Consider the following 20128-nt stretch of genomic DNA (forward strand, 5'->3'; position numbering starts at 1 on the left):
TAAACCCAAAGGGTTACAGGTTCAGATAGCAAAGCTGTGTCTAAAATTTGCGCTGTGAAGCTGACAAATATAGATGATGCTCATTTGTCCCTTGAGGAAAAGGTACAAGATATAGAAATGCCTAAAGAGAAATTGATGTCTCCCATGGATGAGACTGTGGTGTTGCCATGTAATCAAAGTGATGTGAATGTGACCAGGTCACACAACAGTAGAAAACAAAGCCTTAAAGAAAGTTAATTTTGACAGTCATGTGAAGAGTAATACTACTGTATGTGAAACAGTGTCTTTATGCAACCATGATGGAACTTGCAATGCAGCTGAATTTGTCTGTGAGGAAATTAAGTTGTTTCATACTACAAGGCTTGAAGCAAGTAAACCAGCGAAGCAGAAGCTGAAGATGAAGACCTCTGTGGAGGGTGATTCTGAATCTGTGCTGATGGAACATGTTGAAGTTGTTCACCATATTTTCAGTGCCCAACAAACAGGTGCCCAAGAAGATCCGAGAGATATGATCATTATTGAAGTGGCAGATAGCCATCAAACCCATGAGATGAAGGTTGTGGATCAATGTAATAAACATTTCAGTATGTTATGTGGACAAGAGAGTCCAGAATCTAAGAATGGCAGTGCTGGTATGTCGTCGGATATAAAGCCAAGGTCTGAAAATCATGATGCTGGTGGTCCTCAGGACGATGGTGGCTTCTTGAGAGAGGATGCGTTACCAAACAAGCATGCTAGTAGCCAATACAGTGCATCAAGGCTAAAAGTTAGAAAGGTTTCAAGCAGAAGTGGTCCAATTGGTGTGCCAGTATAAGGTTTAAGCATAATAAACCTTTTTTCTGTTAAGCAAAAACTAAGAAAAAGCTGTTCTTAGTCTGAACCAGAAGGGTCTAAGGAAGGTCTGCTTCCAACAACAGAAGAGTACATGACATTCTTAAATATAGCCAAAAAAAGAAGGCCGCTATAGAGAATGTCAGGCTAAAAGTACAAAGCAAAACATTGGAATGATGAAAGCCTATAAGGCTTTATCTGACATGTGTTAATATGGAGAATATTCTTGCACAAGTTGAAAATATTGTTGCACAGCTGCTGTGCAAATTATGCAAACATGTAAATTTCCATAAGTTCAGCAAAAAAAGAAGAGACCTAGGAACCTGAATGATGAGAGCACCAGATAACAGACAAGTCTGGATGATATTCATGGATATGGTGAAGGGCCCTGATGTGAAAAGTGAAAAGGGACTTTGCCATAAAAATGCATTGTCCCAAATATTTCAACCCAGGGGTTGTGAGCTGGGGAGGGGGATATGTGGCAGTATCACACTAGATGGCGATAATGAGCCATGGATTCTGGATGGGGCTGGAGGGAGCCGAGCACAGAAGGTAGAAAAACTAAATTTGAACACACCTAGAGGCTGCCCAGTGGATTCAGTCTAGGGAGGACTGAGGCAGACCAGTCAGGCTGCCAGAAGAGAGTTCAAGTGGTATGTGGCAGCTACAGAGCCCAGTGTGCCTGGAGGCCAGTGGGGGCAAGGCTTGGCCGGTGTCCAGACCTGTAGTCAGGCAGGGAGGACCATAAATATCTGGCACTTTTTTTGTGACTTTGTGGCAGGCAGGTAAGACCACAAGAGAGACTCTGTGTGAAGGCCAGGAAGCCATGCTTATACCTGTAAGAGACAGTACTGGGACTACAAGAGACTGTGTTACATTTGCAGACTAGCTACCCATTATAGTCAGGGTCCAAGCAGTATATATAGCAAATAATTTATATCTATTTCTTATTTATTGTGAAACTGCTACTTATCGAAGCCCCAGTGCAGTTTATTCGCTTTTAGTAGAGGGGCCCACAAAAGATTTTGATATGGCTGCAAGAAGTAGCTAAAGAGCATCTATGTTATTGCACTTTATTGATAAATATGCCACTACATAATCTAACCAATCAGCCAATATTTAATTGTATATTGTCCTACATTTGGGGATACTACTCAAGTCTTGTTTCATACTGACACAAGTCACTAATAATCCAGTTATTCTGGAATGGCAAGGAGGTATCTGCCCATGTAGAACAAGACAGTTAAAATAAACATTTGACTTGATAACATATATGTAAACTATGTTCTAGTAGTATCTGATGTCAACTGCTTCAAAAAAATAAAAGAAACTGCTAACTTAAAGAGAAGTTTCATAGATTTACCGGGGAGCACTTGCAGGCAATTTACATTATGCACTTACCCACTCTTGATTGGCCATCCATTCCCACTCTGCCATTGGCTAGCCTTTTGTAAGGGAGATTGACCGGACTTCAGGAGACAAAAACACTTTGTGTGCAGCTAGAGCATTGGTTGAAAAGAGCAAAGACTTTGGATGCAGATCACTGCGCTCATAGCCCCAGGGATGGCTATGCCTCAACCAGATGGTTCCAGCCAGAGAAGGAAGCCAGCAAACCCAGCAGTACAGCATCATATAGAGAAAAGAGGTACAGAGCTTGCAGAGAGCCCTAAAGGAGTAGGGATACAACCACCAGAGAATAAAGTAAGTCTTCAATGTGTTTTTGTACTGTGTACAGACCCCTGTACCCAACTACCTTCCTAAGTCCCTATTCCAAGCCTCCTAAGCCTCAAGCTCCATCCTCTCTCAGTCCATAGGCCAACACCTAGCTCCAGTCCACCAGACTTCATTCCCCAGGACCAAGCCACGGGTCTCAGTTTCCAGGCCCTAACCACAGGCGTAGTACCCAGGACCTAGCCGCAGGCCTCAGTTCCAGGCTATAACCATAAACTTTAGTCCCCAGGCTCTAGCTACAAGCTTCAACCCCCAGGCCCAAGCAACAGACCTCAGTCTCTAGGCCCTAGCCCCAACCCACTAGGCAGAATCCCTAGCCCTCAGTGTGTCATAGCATAGCGGTTCAGGCAGTAAAAATGCATGGTATTTAGTATTGTGTCTTGTCTGTATACTGCATTGCCTTTGTTAAAAATTGTTTCTTGTATTGCTTGATGCATTGCAGTGTAATTGCCTGGTATGGTGGTAAGCCTGGATAGGGTAGTGCAACACAACTAATCTAGGAGGTCACACAGCAAAGAGGTTGGTTTGTGACTGCAGCAGAAGACTAGCATTGGTGACCTACCATATTAGATTTTAGATCAATTGATCGGCCAATATATCTTTCGGTGTGTACCCAGCTTTAGATTGTAAGCTCACTTGTGCAGAGCCATGACAGCCATCATTACCTTTTGTTTTATGTCATTGTACTGTATGTATTTTTTGTTTCAAACCTTATCCACTAAATATAGAGTGCTTCATAATATACCAGCTCTTATTAAATATAATAAAAACAAATATAATATTAATTGACATATTTTAAGTATGTGCAGCAAAAATAGTGGTATAGTATCCATAATCCTCATGGTCACCCTACAGTATACAGGTTGGCACAGAATAAAGAGCCAAAGTTTAACCCAGTTTTATAGCAGATTGTCCTTGCAGTAAGAATTGTTGCTGCCTTTTATCCCTGTACCTTTGTTTATATCTCTGATATACTTAGGCATAGTATGATAGTTTATATACAGCATTACAGAATACAGTTTTGTTTTATAATTAAATGTAGTGACATTATAAACAGATACGGTTTTCAGACGTTACAGTTTGGTAAATTTAAAATGCAGTGTTGTAAGCGATGGAGCCACTGGAGGCGCTGTTTCCTTACAGAGTGTAGCTAATGTTTATTTTTATTTTAACGGTGCCCTCACTCATACCAAGGAATTCATTTGTGTGCTCAAAATAACTTATACCCACATAATTCACTAAAAATGTATAGACAATAAGCCAATAATACGTTTTAGTTGCTAATGAACATTTAAAAGGCAAGTCAGATGTCTTAAATAGATTTAAAAGAAAAGATGATATGATTGGAGCTCTGTGTGACTTGGTGTCCGTCCTCTGATCCAGTTACTTCCTCAGTCCATGCTGACATCGTGTTCTGGATTCCAAGCAGCAGGAGAGTCAGATGGTGCCTGTGATCTTGTATTACATGAAGCAGCTTGATATTGATTTCATGCAAATCCCAATCTATATATCTTGTGTTCAGGAAACTCCTTGAATACCAAAAGCAAACATAATGCAGAAGCCCAAGAGGCCAAATCAGCTGATGATGGATTTAATATTTTTTTCATTTTATTGTGTAAAATTCTAAAATAACAATATATATGTTGTTTCTCAGTTATCAGCGCTTTAAAAGGACACGTTAGTTAGTTTAAAAATAGTAATGTCTCATTGACTTAACTGCAGAAGAGTCGGTCTGTGTGTTTTATCATGCCATGTGTTTATTTTTGTTTTGCAGTGCCCATTTATACAGCTAAGCCAATGGCTTAGTGCATTAACTGCAGAGGTGGAACAAATGTATTTATTATTTAGTAAGGACCTATCTATATGTCTTATGAGTTTGGGAAAAAAACTAACGTACAGCACATTGATATGCTCTGTTCTGTGATCAGGCTGTTTCATCTAGCATTTGCACAACAAAATCAGTTTACTTTACTTTGACCAAATGTTTAGACACACTACTGTATTGCTGAAATTCAATTAGAAGCAATGGGGACAAAGTACCAGAGAGACTAAAGGAATGTCCACACATTGTGGCCACAAACATCATACATTTCTCTTCGTGCACCGCAGAGAACACAATTATCTCCTATGGGTCACCATGGAACTAAGGGCCTCATTTATCAATGGGTGCTATTCTTTTTATCACTCGTTACTAATCTTCAGCCAATCAGCTCCTAACTGTAATTTTTCAAACACATGACAGTTAGTAGCTGATTGGTTGGAGCATCATTTTAGATTAGTACCGAGTGATAACAAGAAAATCACAAATGAGGCCCTGAGAATGATGGGGGAGGATGCCTAATTTTTCTTAGTGTGCTGAATAATCTTGCCCGTCACTCTACAGCACGTGGGTCACAGCAAATTAGTGGCCGCTACATGTAGAGCGACCTCTGATTGGCTGGCGGACTGTGAAAATTTCAGACTCGCGTCCTCTATCACTCTGCGTTGTATAGGTATATGTGATAACACATATACCTATACTTGTCCGAGCTGGTTCGGGTCACTAATTTTTTTGTTTTGCCAAGACCCATTGGACACTGATGGAGGAGAGGATAGATCTATGCCAGGAGGTAGGTGAGTATTGACCCAGGACTTGGTCAGGAGCCCGGGGCTGGTTATGCTTTTTTTTGGGGGGGGGGGGCGGGTGTTGTTAATGCTTAGGCCGGGGAGACCTGGTGAAAGTGTCCCATGGTTGTGGCATTACACTCCAGCTGAAATGAGTCTGGTGCTAGTTTTAAAAATAGGGAGAACCCCATGCTTTTTTCCCCTATTTTTAAAACCAGGACTGGCTCTGGGAGCTCAGTGCTGGTTTCTAAAATATGGGGGAACTCTACTCGTTTCTTTCCCCCTTTTTTTTAGAAACCAGGACTGGCTCAGGAGCCCGTGGCTCGTTATGTTTGTGTGAAATGGTTAAATTTTTAAAAAAATTTAACCATTTCATTGACAATAACAAAGCAAAAGCATACACAAATCACACTGATCGGTGTATGTTTCTGCTAGACACGCTGCTCAAAAGAGAGTCTTTTTGAAACTTCTATTTTGACACTGAGATTGCTTTTATTACACCTGTGATTATAATCACGACTTATGGTAAATTCCCATGTTGTATTCCTGTATAGGAAAAGTATTGCCGTGTTCAGACGATGGTGTATTCATTTCTATTTGTACTTTCGACCGCATTTTAACTGTGAAATCATCCGTGATTAACTCTAAAGAAACAGGAAATAGTTTTTCCCGATAGTAAATTCCCATGTTTGAAAAAAATGACCCAACACTCCAGTACAGCCAAAACCAGATCAACACGATTCTTAGTAAATTTAACCCTTAGAATGTTAAGAATCAAAATGTTGAAACCACAATGTCGACATGTTCCGATTGTTGATATTCAGGATGTATTGTAGATATGTTTAAAATGTTGATATATACAGTAATATGTTGACATCCACAGTACGGATGGTGTAAAGATTAGCATTACTGTAATGGTTAGCATTACTGCCTCACAGTACTGAGGTCATGAGTTTGATTCCCAACACGACCCTACCTGTGTGGAGTTTATATTTTCTTCCTGTTCTTGTGTTGGTTTCCTCTGGGTGCTCAGGTTTCCTCCCACACTCCAAAAATACACTGGTACTGTAGGTTAATTGGCTCCCAACAAAAAAATTACCCTAGTGTTTAAGTGTGTACATGTACATGTGTTTAGGGCAGACAAGATGGGCTAAGTGGTTCTTATCTGCAATCAAATTCTATGTTTCTAAATTAATGTTGACTGTAGCAATGTCATAGTTATATGGAATTAGGCATATTAGGGCTAGGATCAGTTTTACACTAACAAACTACTGTAGACATTCTGACTGCCGATATTCACAATTTCAACATTATGTCAGTGACAACATTTTGAACATGCGGACATGCTGAATATGGACATTCTACAATGTGGCATATCATACCCAGCCCGCTCTGACTAAGGGGTCTATTTATTAACGTTCTTACTACTGTATAACAACAGGTTAACATCAGAAAAATCAGAGGTCCATTGCTTATCTCTTTCCTTATACATGTCTATGGGCACTATTTACTAAGAGATGTAAAGATTACTGTACCTTTTTGTTGCATCTGGAGATGGTATTACCCTATACCCATTTACATATGGAGGACTTGCAAAGCCAGAGAAGCTTCACAAGATCCCTTCTGAGTCAAAGGTCAACGCATTGGGATAAATGTTTCTATCCACTTTGGTGAGATAATATACAGAAATCTTTATGCCTGTTTGCATTACTGATTATTGCTAGAATGGTAAATAAATAGCACAACAGCAGGGACTTTGCCCACTTTCCGTGAATGGGAACAGTCTTTGTATATCAGTACAACCAGTTCATTTTTGCTGTCAATTTCTCCCTTTCTATACAGTATATGCCAGTTGTGAGCATGTAGCCATTTGGTTGATGACACTTGTAATTCTAGAGGGAATATTGATAGTGACACATACATGCACATAGTAAGGACAATTACATTTATAGCCCAGAGATATCTGATAAATGTAGATATACATAAATACATAATTGCCATCCCACCTCCATTTTCTAGTCTTGAATCGTTTTAATCTCAGGATATCAATTCTCCACGGAGATCTGATGGAGACAGAGAGCTCGTTGTTTGGACTGTATTCATATTCATTATGACAGCCTAACTCAAGAAAGATCTGATTTCACCATCACTGGTTATTCATGAAGAGCAGAACGGAAGAAAAAAATGCCTAATTTATTATAATACATTTCAAATACTTCTAGGTTGCCTGACTTCAGCCAACGTTCAAAATCCAACTAATAAACGATAATAGTGCCTATTTTAAAATAACATTATTAGTTCATAGAATAGTTCTGCGGCTACAACAGTGAAAATAATTATTTTAGCAGACTAGATTTTGTGTGCTTGTGTCAAAAACAAAGTATATGTATAAACATATAGACATAATAAATAATACTATGCGGTTTATTCCAAAACTTATTTTGCATAGATTAAAATATAACTGGGGCACGCTTGTGTTGAATTGTTTAGATTAAGATACAGTATATCTTTTATATTATTCAAAAGTAGAAAACTGTTTTCAAATCCAACAAGCAATATAAACACACCTATGAAAAAATGGTTATAATGAACATTCTATTAGTTTGGCGTGGGTGTTCCACTGGCAGAATAATTCTGCAGTAATATATATTTATATGATATTAGTATATACTGTTTCTACTCAGATATATAACAGGGCTTTAAGGTGTCCTGTGCCGGTTATGCCCCCGACTGCATGATGTCATGATGTCATGCCAAGGGGGCATGGCCAACAGCATTGGTGAAGACAGCAACACCGCCAAAGCATACTCAGGATGCACTGGGGTGCTGTACAGGTTGTTGGCTGCATGTCTGGAGCGTCCAACGGACATTCTGGCAGCGCTGCAGAAGGGACATTGGCTGCTGGATGCTATTCCAGGTACCCTGCTTGCCAGATGCAGAGACTGTGGGATTGTGCCAGTGCCAGCCACAGAGCCCTGCGCTTGCACACCCCTAATTACAGCCCTGTATCTACTGTATACCAAATGAATAACTTGCAATCAGAGAGGGGTCTTGACAATCTTATATCTCCACAACTTGTTGCATGTCTGCATTAGATTGTCATCCAAAAGTTAATAAGATAAATAGTTGCAATCTAAATTATCACTGAGATACATGAAACCTCATACCACAGCAAAACAAATATCAAGGTTTATGTCAATTTCTTTAAGCACAACAATACAAGAGTTCCCCACAAATGAATCTTCTGTCCTTCCTCTTCATAAACCCTATGATTATTTCATACTGCAGGGAGCACCACCAACTATGTGATTTTATACCTAGAGGATATATGGTACCACTACTCAATACAGTTGGTCATTTCTACATGTATGTACAATTTAACCGTTTTTCACATATCAACATATTAGATATAGTACAGAATCACAGCCCGCTCTCTAACACCACAGTAATGTGTAAGTTGACCAATGCTGAAAGGAAAAATTTCGGCATCAATTAGCTCCAACAGCCCTTCCCATTGGCCATCTTAAATTTACTCTTCCACACATAGTTTAATACCACATGCAAAAATCACATAATATACTCTTGAACTAAATTAATATAATATGAAACCTGTCATTGTACAGTAAGGTATCCATTTAATAAACTGCAAGCTGAAAAAGTCAGCAGTCCTTATGTAATTTATAATAGGGTTAATTTTCGGCCTTAACGACACCCTGCCCCTAGAACGATATGTAGTCAGGAAGCCGGCGGTCGAAATGCCGACCGCCGGCTTCCTAACTGTGAAACCTCGGCATGGGACTAATGATAGGCGTCTAAATACCGACACCTATCAACATCCCCACGCTGAAATCCCAATGCCCGGCATTACAAACGTAGGTAAGCCGAGTGTCGGGACCTATTAGCCGCAGAGAGGTGGGGTTAGGTTTAAGGACTCCTGGGGGGACTTAGAGTTAGGCACCCCCCCGGGAAGGTTAGGATTAGGCTAGGGGAAGGGGGGGTTAGGGTCAGGCATCCCTGGGGGGAGGTGAGGGCTAGGCACCCCCCGGGAGGGTTAGGTTTAGGGAGCGGAGAGAGGGGGATTAGGTTTAGGCACCCCTGGAGAAATGTTATGGTTAGGCACTCAGGGGGGAGGTTAGGGTTAGGCACCCCTAAGGGAGATTTAGGGTTGGGGGGGTTAGGATACTTACCAGGCACCGTCGGAATCTTCATCTGCCGGAATTCTGGCGTCGGTATTTCATCCGCCGGGCTTAGGTCCAGTGGTATGTCATACTGATTCCCCTAGAACTAGTGCCATCATGACATCATGCCAGCACCAGAAAGTACAGCACTGCTCACACACCAGAAGTTGCAACCCTGCTTGACGTAGTTACCGTTTCTTACCTCCATCCTCATAGATCCATTCCTTACATTAATTAACCCGCTTAAGTTTTTCTCCTAAATTACTGGCTAAATTTAATTTAAATAACCTGGTATGAGAGGATACCATGACTAGTACAAGGGGGACATTTGTGTGTACAAATTGACTTCAGCAGAGTGTGCCTAGTATTTTGCAGAATTGCAACTGGAAAGTACAAAGTGGGCCTGATACTGAATTGGACGAAGACCTATTTTTGGAGCATATCTTGTGTGTTTTCACACTGCACATGTTCCAAAGCTGGGCTGTGACTGGCCAATTTTCCAGTGGGCGTAAACTATTCTCTGACATTTGGGCAAAACAGGTGTTGGTAAAACAAACTTAAATAAATTGACAGCTATGGCAGGGCTCTTCTGCTGCCTGTGCTAGCTGATGATTCCCCTGCACATTTGATATCATGACATGACAGAAGAAAGTGGCCAGAAGCATGGAGCTGGGTATCCTGTGGGTCCTAAAGGCCCGTCCATGCACCACAGGAGCCCAACACAGCAGTGGTCCCACCCCCTCAGCCTTGCATCCTGGGCAGCACCAGTCACGTACCCCTAATAATAGCCCTGTTGATTGTTGTTTGGCATTAAAAATAAAATTACTTAAAAAAGACATATTCTCTTTATTATACTGTACTGTTTATTCCATTATTATTATTATTATTATTATTATTATTATTATTATTATATTAGTCATATCATTATAAGGGGGGATTTTACGTTTTATTAATTCAAGTTGTGTGATTCCCCTGTCCTTATTGCTTTTGCTGTGCTAGCTGCACATTTCTTATTTTTAAGAACAGACCTCACAATAATAAGACTGCAGGCAGCATTCACTAGGTGTAATTACATCCTACACAAAGAGATGACCTGCTTCTTGTGATATGTTGCCCTTTTAACCAAATAGTTTAAATGCATAATCTACTTGTTGGTCAAATTGTTTCCTTGTCTGTACGATACAATTAATGAGGTGTTCAGCCAAGCAACACGACTGCTCCCTGCAGGCTGATTCCTGTGGCAAGTATTGGCAGAATAAACTAGTTGCTGTCATTTAATTTAATTAAGCTTATTTTATTTTATAGGTATATATATATTAATAGGGTGCAACAACCCAGTAGCCAAATGGTTAAACCTCTCTGTACTGGCAGATTGTAGCTTGGACTAAAGGTATCTAGGGCTTGAAAGCCACAGGAATGTTCCGCTTTGATCTCTTGTCCTAGTTACAAATGAAATAAACTCCACAGAGATTCTGAATCAATATGATTATGGAAAATAAACAAGCCTATCCACAGCCGCTGCCCTGTTTGCTATCTAGCTTAATTACCTCTGGTTAACCTCATAACTTCCAGTCTTTACATTGTCAACAAGCAATGTGCACAGGAGAGTAGATAATGGGCAGAGATGGCTGCCTGTTATCTGACTGATAACAGGTGCTCAGCGATAGAAGCCTGGGTATTCTCAGGGAGAATGGATTTCTCTACGTACATTCATTATGAATACACATTATTGCTTATAATTATCCCAGTTTTTACAGGTGTCCAGTGCAAGAAACGAATAATAAATACCTATAGGCAACTCACAGCTCTATTTACTGCACATACTGTACCAAGGACATACTAACACTGAGAATGATTCAGAGTTGCACGCAATGGCGATTACGTACGCAGATTGAGCGATTGTTAGCCATTGAGCATGCATATAAGCCGCACTGCGAATGCCAAGCATTCACATTGCAATTACGGACGCACATAGGAATCTATCGCAAAGTGAGTGACAGGCTGTCAGCGTTTGGGGGTGGTAACAGGGGGGTGGTCAGAAAAACACAGGCGTATCTGTACGTTAGAACGCCATTTTATGGGCGTGCATAAATTAGCCACTGCGATTGCATATGCAGCAGGAGAGCCCTCTGCGTGCGAGGAGAGCAGCCAAGTCTGCAGCTGGTCTGACCTGCCGCAAGGGCAAGATGGTCGCTGCTGTGCATTGATGTTACCGATATTTACGCAGGTATGTGTCGTCGCACGTAGGTAAGAAGGCAGCAGTGGGCGTCTTTATGCTCCGGTGATCTTTGCATATGTTAGCATATTTTCGCAGCTACATTGTGTACAAAAACTTAGCTGCGATCGCATTAGCGTCCATCTCTGAATCAGACCCACTAGGCACAGATCATGCGTAAGCTGCATACACACACAACGATTGAGTAAATGAAAATGAACGAAAATTGTTCATTTACTAAATGTAATGAACGATTTTATAGAACTACAAATGATTTTTCATATTCCCTTACTGAAAATCGTTGAGTTGTTCAGTCTGACTGAACTACAAACTACAAACGTGAACGTGCATGAACGATAATCATTCAACGTTTTAACTCAGAAAGTGAACGATTTTTTCAACGACTGAATGATAAACTATATCATCAATCGTTCAAAAAATCGTTGTGTGTGTATGCACCTTTAGTGCTTACAAAATGAAATGCTACATGAGCAAACCACTTGAAAATCGTGAAAGCATTTGGATTATTGCATTCTTACCTACTCTGCTGAAATATCTGGGCTATTCACAAATATTCACAAATAAACAATAGAATTTTTTTTTATATCAGCAATATTTTTATATATATTTTTTGTCTTAAAAACTAAAAAGCTTGTACAGTATTGATATTTCTTTTGTTTAAACTTTAAACAGTGGACCTGGAAGCTGAAACTGAGCTTGTAGCTCCCCACGCTTGCTGAGTAGGGCTGATTGTGTGCCTTCAGGGTACAGGTTGTGTCTCGAGTACAGATTGAGTCTCTCATATCCAAAATGCTTGGGACCAGAAGTATTTTGGGTATCAGATTGTTCCATATTTTGGAATACGTGCATAATGAGATATCTTGGGGATGGGACTCAAGTCTAAACACAGAATGCATTCATGTTTCATATACACCTTATAGACAAAGCCTGAAGGTCATTTTATACAACATTTTTAATAATTTTGTGCATCAGTTTTTGTGTATATACATGAAATTCATTTAAGTTTCATATACACCTTATACACATAGTCTGAATTTGATGTTATACAATATTTTTTATAATTTTGTGCATTAAACAAAGTTTGTTAAAAATAAAAAATCATAAAGCAAAGGCGTCACTATCTCGGTCACATTTAAAAAATTCTGTATTTTGGAATATTCCATATTTCACAATATTTGGATAATGGAAACTCAACCTGTAATACATAATCCTTGTTGTAATGGATGTTTTGTGCATACTGTAAGCAGCAAAAAATTATGTATTTCAATGCAATAATAGAGAGGATGCAGTGGCGGAACTGGTGAGTTTTGGGCACAGGTGCAAAAATATGCTCTTGCCCCCCTTCTCCAGCCCACAAAATGCTACATTGCAGTGGGTGAAAGGGAGAGGTAGACAGTGACAGGAAGAGGAAGATAGGGAGAGGGTGACAGGAAGAGGGTGACGGGGAAAGGCAGAGGGTGACCCAATGGAGCTTAATATCTACAGTATATTCCCTATCATATGTACACACACTCACTAGGGTTAATTTGTCAGCAGCCAATTAACCTACCAGTATGTTTTTGGTACATGGGAGGAAACCCATGCAAATATGGGGAACGTATATAAACTCCACAAAGGTCAGCCATATCAGGGAATAGAACTCATAACCTCAGTGCTGTGAGGCAGAAATGCTAACCACTATACCAACCCGCTACCAAAATACACCACCTCTGTCTCCTAGACCTGTATTAAGGGGGAAATTCACTAAAGAACACCACCACATTTGAAGCTGTATTCAGACCTTAATCATAGCATTTAATATCCTTTGCGCCAGAGGCAGGTTAATAGAGTAGAGGGCCCATGTGCAGGCTCCGTGCTAGCCCCCTTCTCTCTGGCAGAACAGGACTCTGGAAACATGTCACAGAGAAAATGGCCACCACACTCTTTTCCCTGATTTCTGCTGTACTGCAGTGCCGATCGATGCGGGACTCCAGAAAGGTATAATTATGGGTGCAAGGTGTGCGGTGTGTGGGCCCACCTGGACCCAGGTGGCCTGTGTGCACCACACACCCTGCACCCATTATACTGTAGATACGCCAATGTTTGTGTCTGAAAACTGACATCGTAATGGATGTGTGGTGGTTAGCAGAAGTCTAGAACAGCAGGTTTCCACCTAAAACTCATTTGTGTTTGAAACATGACATTTAATTGTGCGGACTTTGACTCTCAAAACACACAAGACTGTTATCTTAGAACATCATTATGATCCTTGGCACTAACTCATTACATTTGAAAGAGGCCACAGGAGAAGTGACAGAGGAGCAGAGTTTCATATATGTTTGTTATCATTACCATTTGTTGTGGTTTTTTTAATTTAAATCTAATCTTAGGGCCTGATCCAGAGATGGCCGCTAATGCGATCACAGCTGCGATTTCGTATGGAATGCAGCTGCAAAAATGTGCTAATAGATCCAACGCTTACCCGAGCATAAAGACGCCCACCGCTGCCTTATTATATACGTACAACATTGCTTACCATTGTAAATATTGGTAACATTGATGCACATCTAGCAGCCATCTTGCCCTTGAGGCAGATCTGACCAGCCACAGACTTGGCAGCTCTCTTGTCACACAGAGGGCTCTCATGCTGCATATGTGATCGCAATGGATAATTTATACATGCCCATGTAATAGTGTTTAAACAGTCAGAGAAGCCTGCATTTTTTTAACCACCCCCTGTTACCTCCCCCAAACGCTGACTATCTGTCACTCACCTTGCAAATGGTCCCTTTGTGCATCTGTAATCACAAGACAATCTCAGTAGGCTCAGCTTGAGGCCACTCCTCTTACATAACCCTGTAATTGATATAACAGCTGCTTTTGATGAATTCTGATGCATCTAGATGGGCTTTATGCAAACCCAATATTATCAAATGAATGTAACTTAGAAAGGGGTTTAAGATACAATAGTATCAGAAATGTTCCAATATCCATAAGAAAATATACACTCATTTAGTACACATTAGTAGAACATTACAGGGCTCAACAGGGTTTTTTCTCTGAACGTTAAATGAATTGTGTTGCTGCTGTACCTTTTGTGACTCCTTGTGCTGGGAGCAACCATCAATCTCTGACACAGGAATTCCTCCAGGATAAAAAGTCAGAACCAGGGGTGGCAGAGATAGAGGCCAAAGCAGTGACATCCAAAGTGAAACATCCTAAAGAAAAATAGTTTTCTATGTTATTAATCAATATATTGTATATTTATCTAATTCTTTACAGAACTGGTAATAAGTAAATAAACTTTTAGAAGACCACTTACATATTGTACAATGGGTATTTAGCTACTATTTTGTCAGTATGGTCTGAATTCCAAACATGTCGACATTCTGGCTGTCAGAATGTTGACAAAGCATTTTTGGGTTAGGGTTAGGTTTTAATTAGAGTTATAATTAGGCTGCAATTAGGGTTGGACTAGGGTTAAGCTGGCCACACACTAGACCAACTTACATCCAACCATCCAACTAGTTGATTGGTTGGAATGAAAATCCGGTAAGGTGTGAGAGCAAATGACAATCAGCAATTTGCTCCCAAATGCCGGAAAATGGACAAAAACTGTTGTTTGAACAAATTGTTTAGATTAAACATTTAACAAACTTGTCTTACGACCATTTTCATCTATTTTCTAGCATTTAGGAGCAAATTGCTGATCATCATTTACTCCCATATGTTACCAGATTTTCATTCCAACCAATCAACTAGTTGGATGCTTGGATGAAAGTTGGTCTAATGTGTGGCCAGCTTTAGGCTGCAATTAAGGTTATGTAGCCAGTGTCAGGGTATTTAGTCTAAAAGGGCTGGGTGGTAGCAACACTACCCCTATGGTAGGGAACCGATACAGATAATATTTTATATTTATGTTAATGTATATATAGATAACTGGATGTTATAGGAAATGTGTATATGTTGTACAGGGTGGTAAAAGTCATTGTTGGAGCACAAACACTCAGGGTAGAGGTTAGTGCCATAGGAAAGGAGCAGGTCATGTGATGACAAGAGGGGTACAGGAAGTGACAGCGGTGGTTGGGTCAGTTGGTAGTTCCCCCCTCCAGAGCTGTACAACAGACTTACCAGTGCTGCAATGAGAGCAAAAACCTAGCGGCAGTCAGTAGTCGGAGAGTGATAGGCCAGTGTGGGGCTTTCTGGTACCTTCAGCAGCAGCTTCCGAACTGCAGTCGCTGGACTTTGTGGAGGAGGAGAAGTAAGAGACTCCCAGCAGGCGCTTGATGGTGGGGGCCTGCGGTTGTTAAGGTAGCCTGAGATCTCTAGGGGGCATGGTTTTCAGGGCAGGCATCCGCGTCAGAGAAGGCTCCAGGCCGGGGGAGTGAATGAAGTAGACGGACGGCTGGCCAGACAGTTAAGTAAGCCGTTGAAGTGCAAGCCGCAGCAGTCAGTTTAATGTAGGAGCCGTAGGAGCCGTAAAGGCTGCATGGGACCTGGATAGGTATAGCAACCTTGCTTTACCAATTGAGGGTGCCAACATATATAAACCACTTTGCTTATACAGAAGCCCAGTAAGCTTCGCTAATACAGAAAGAGGGATCAGCCAAAGGCCAGGACCATTAAAGAGGTTAACAACCCAGAATATATAGAGATATAGGGGAAGTCCTCATTTGCCTCAGCTAGGATAGTGATAGTGACTTATACTTCAAACAGTATTGTTGCCTGCTCTCTTTGAGCGCTTATATACCACCTATTGCCAACATATGTAAACTGATACAGTATATATATATATATATATATATGTATTTAGCTATTGCTGAGGAGCAATAATAGTGAAAGAGACAGTGGAGCAGGAGTACACAAGTAGGGTGAGTTAAGGCTCATAATGAAATAAGACTATCTGATGCAGCTGAATATAACTTGTTACAGAGTCACTTATTCAGTCTACAGAGGATTCAAGGCTGCAACATTGTAACAATTGCATCTTTCATGGACATCAGACCCAGAGAGAGAGGAACACCTAGTAAGGAATTAGTTTTAAAGAAATCTGGGGATATTGTAAATATTGTAAATATTTCACCTATAAACTCTCACTTTGACTATTGCCCCTCTATCGGAGCCTGTATATTTATGCTGTTTAATAAGAGTGTGAACTGATACCGTAAGCTGAGAACAGGGTTCACCTCTAAGCGGAGATATTATTTGGTCCATAAAAGAGGACTGACGGAAACTATCTATGCTGCCAGGAGGCTGTATTCAAGACTTTGACTTATAGTAAGTGACTATAACAAAAAAAAACAGAACTGTGGGAAGGACATTTTAAGTTATAGGGAATCCCAAGAGTTTATCCAATCCATTGTATATTTATGTGTGTATTGTTATATTGTCAAAATACTGCTTGATATTATAATAGTATAATTATATTGGTAGGAGTGTTATAATTGAAATTTAATAGCATATGTTACATTTGCAACTATATGTGAATTTCTTTGATAAAAGAATAACTAATATATACAGTATATATATATATATATATATATATATATATATTGCATGATTTACTTACCTGAAGGAGTGTATAGAAACCGTTGAGGAGCCAGAACCTGAAAGAAAAGATAAGTGATTGGGTAAGTCATGTATCGAAATTGTATTCTAATACAATATACACTAACACTATACACCCCAAGTATAATACTGTCATTACATAGTATGGGCTTTCCCAGGTTAGCCTAGATAATTTATATCAAATACAAATCTGGGTGGAGGCACTATATACTAACTGGTAACGAAGGGTTACAGTTAGTTGACAATTAAGGTCTAATTGGTCTTAGTAGACCAATTAAGGTCTAATGTTGACATTCAGACCATGATGACACCATGCTATCAGCATTCTGAATAACAACATTTTGAATGTCAACATAATAAAGCACAACTGTTCAATGAGTGCTAGTCTTACCTGCCTCCCTGCTGTACATCTTCCACCTCACCTGCAGGAAAACTCCACACTACTTCAATTCAGTCTACTGCTATATGATTAGGCCTGTGTTGTAGTAAAGTCAAATTACGCAGTGCAAAGCACATACCCACATCACCAGCATAAGGTGCACTGTGGCATAATGTGAACTTAGGTTTATGTGTGGCATAATGTGAACTGGGGTCACTGCAGTGTGTTTAACACATGTGCAGTGCTGGGAGAATGCCCATATCATATTGACAAGTTAATTGGTAAGGGCCCCCACAAGTTTGTTGCCCTGGGTCCCCCACAAACCTTAATCTGGCCCTTTGTGTGGTGATGAAAAGGTGATTGAAGTGGACAGGGCCCATGCCCCACCCCATCTTTAACACGGACACATCTCTTCATGATGTGGCCAAGACCTCTGTCCAAATAAATACTTGCACAGTGTTGTGAGGTGGGGAATAGGGAATGGCTATTGATGGGTTAGCCATCAGTGGTGAATGGTTTTAAGCCTTCAGTTGAAACTATCAATTGTGCCTGTTTGTGCATGTTAAGGGAGGCATGTATGCATAGACTGTGCCTCCAATGTTCACCATCGATAGCAAAACTATTTGCCAACAGTATGAGACCATCCATGGTTGCTAACTATCAATGTTAGATGGTCATACCTAGTATGGAATAGTAGCTACTTTGCTATAAAAAAAAAATAGCTGACTGTTGTTTGTGAGGTTCACCATGTGCCAGCATGATAACCAGGCCCGCCAAGAGCCATGGCGGGCCCCGGTAATAGGGGGCGTGGCCTAATAGTGGGAAACGTGGCCATGTACCCTTGCCGATAGAAAAAAAAAAAAAGATTTGCAGCGAAGCGGCGCTGCGCGCTGGGGAGGGGGGGCGCACAGAGCCCCCTCAGCCTGGCGCAAAGCCAGGGAGGGCGCAATCAGTGTGATCGCTTCCCCGCACAGGCATAGGCGACTGCTGTGGCTGCTGCTCAGCAGCCACGAGCAGTCTCCAACTGCAGCTCAGCACACGCTGTGTGCTGGGCTGCTGTGAGGGGGGGAGTGGCGCCAGACCCGGGCCCCCGCCGGGCCCCTCAGGAAGCCCGGGCCCGGGTAATCTGTACCTGCTCCCCCCCCCTCTCGGTGCCCTTGATGATAACACTTGTGAAATAATTGAGTGCATCCTCCAAAATGGCTCCCATCACTCTACTTAGGAGACAGGTGTACTTTCATCTTTTTTGCTTTCACAATGCTCCGAAAATCAAGCATTTTTCCCACCAAATGAATAAGTGATATGTTTTTGTTGCTAGTAAATGAACACCGGTCTCTGAAAGTCCCGGAACTCTCTGGCATCTCAGTAAATGTGCCAGGAGGCTACATTAATTACAGTAAAGATTTAAGCTCAGAGTAATATAGGAGGCCGCGGAGGATGAGTTGCACTGTAACTGTGATTAAGCAGGACTGTTTACAGTCTGCTGTGAGAAAAGCAGCTGCTAATGTATGTTTAAATCAGCTTTTCGCAAGTAATCAGGATGAGTTATATTGTGTTTCTTTTACAATAACTATGCATTAGAAGGAGACCCTATAGAATTGTGAACTGAGGAATTTTTCTGTACACTGTAATGCTGTATAAGCAAGGTTTTATCTACTCACTCAGATAACAGTTATTATTTTTTATTATTATTATTATTATTATTATTATTATTATTATTCTATATAGCTCTAATATATTATGTAGCACTTTATATAAAATATGTATTCATACAGTCTCTCAGTCCTTGTCCCACTGGAACTTACAGTATAAATTCTCTACAACAAATATGCACACAAGTGTGCGCGCACACACACAAACATGAATGCACACAAACACGAGTGAACACGCACACACTTTGTTTACACCAGGATCAACAAAATATATGGTTTGCAAGTATTAGTAGTTAAAACAAAAGTTCCATTATGCAATTTTTACACAATAAAATACTATAATGAATTGTCATATACAGAAAACAAAATAATGTATGGGCAGTGTAGTTAATAAAATTAAAGACAATTAAATGTATGTACAAATACAAAATAAATGGTATTAATAAATTCCAAGAAATATAAACACTATTACTTTCCCTTTTAAAACCTTCTGAATGAAGAACCCAGACACAATCAGCCAATCAGAAGTGACTACTGGTCATTATCATTATTTTTCACTAGGATTGGAGAATTTGTATATACAGTAAATCCTGACAGGTTTATATGTCTAGATCTAACTCACTTATATGGACACACACTTATTGTACTCAGTCTACTTTTGCCTGCTTCTTCTCACCACCATTCCACCTCTCTAAGCACAGGCATGTATGCCTATATACAACTCTACATGAGTCTCTAATTTACCCATATGTATTGGCACATCAACTTTCCAGTTTATTACATTGTTTGCCAATTACTTTATGACAAGTTGCATAAAGAAAAGAAAAATACTCTAAACAAAAGGTGACAAACTTATAGACCTATTTATCAACACTGGGGGCCAAATGTGAGAGTTTTGAAAATGGAAGAGTTTATCAGTAAACTCTCTCATTGGTCAAGTTTTATCTTTACAATGGTAAAACATCTAGGA

The sequence above is a fragment of the Taudactylus pleione genome, unplaced genomic scaffold (assembly GCF_031769625.1).
Source record: "Taudactylus pleione unplaced genomic scaffold, aTauple2 ptg000105l, whole genome shotgun sequence".
Classification (NCBI taxonomy): Eukaryota; Metazoa; Chordata; class Amphibia; order Anura; family Myobatrachidae; genus Taudactylus; species Taudactylus pleione.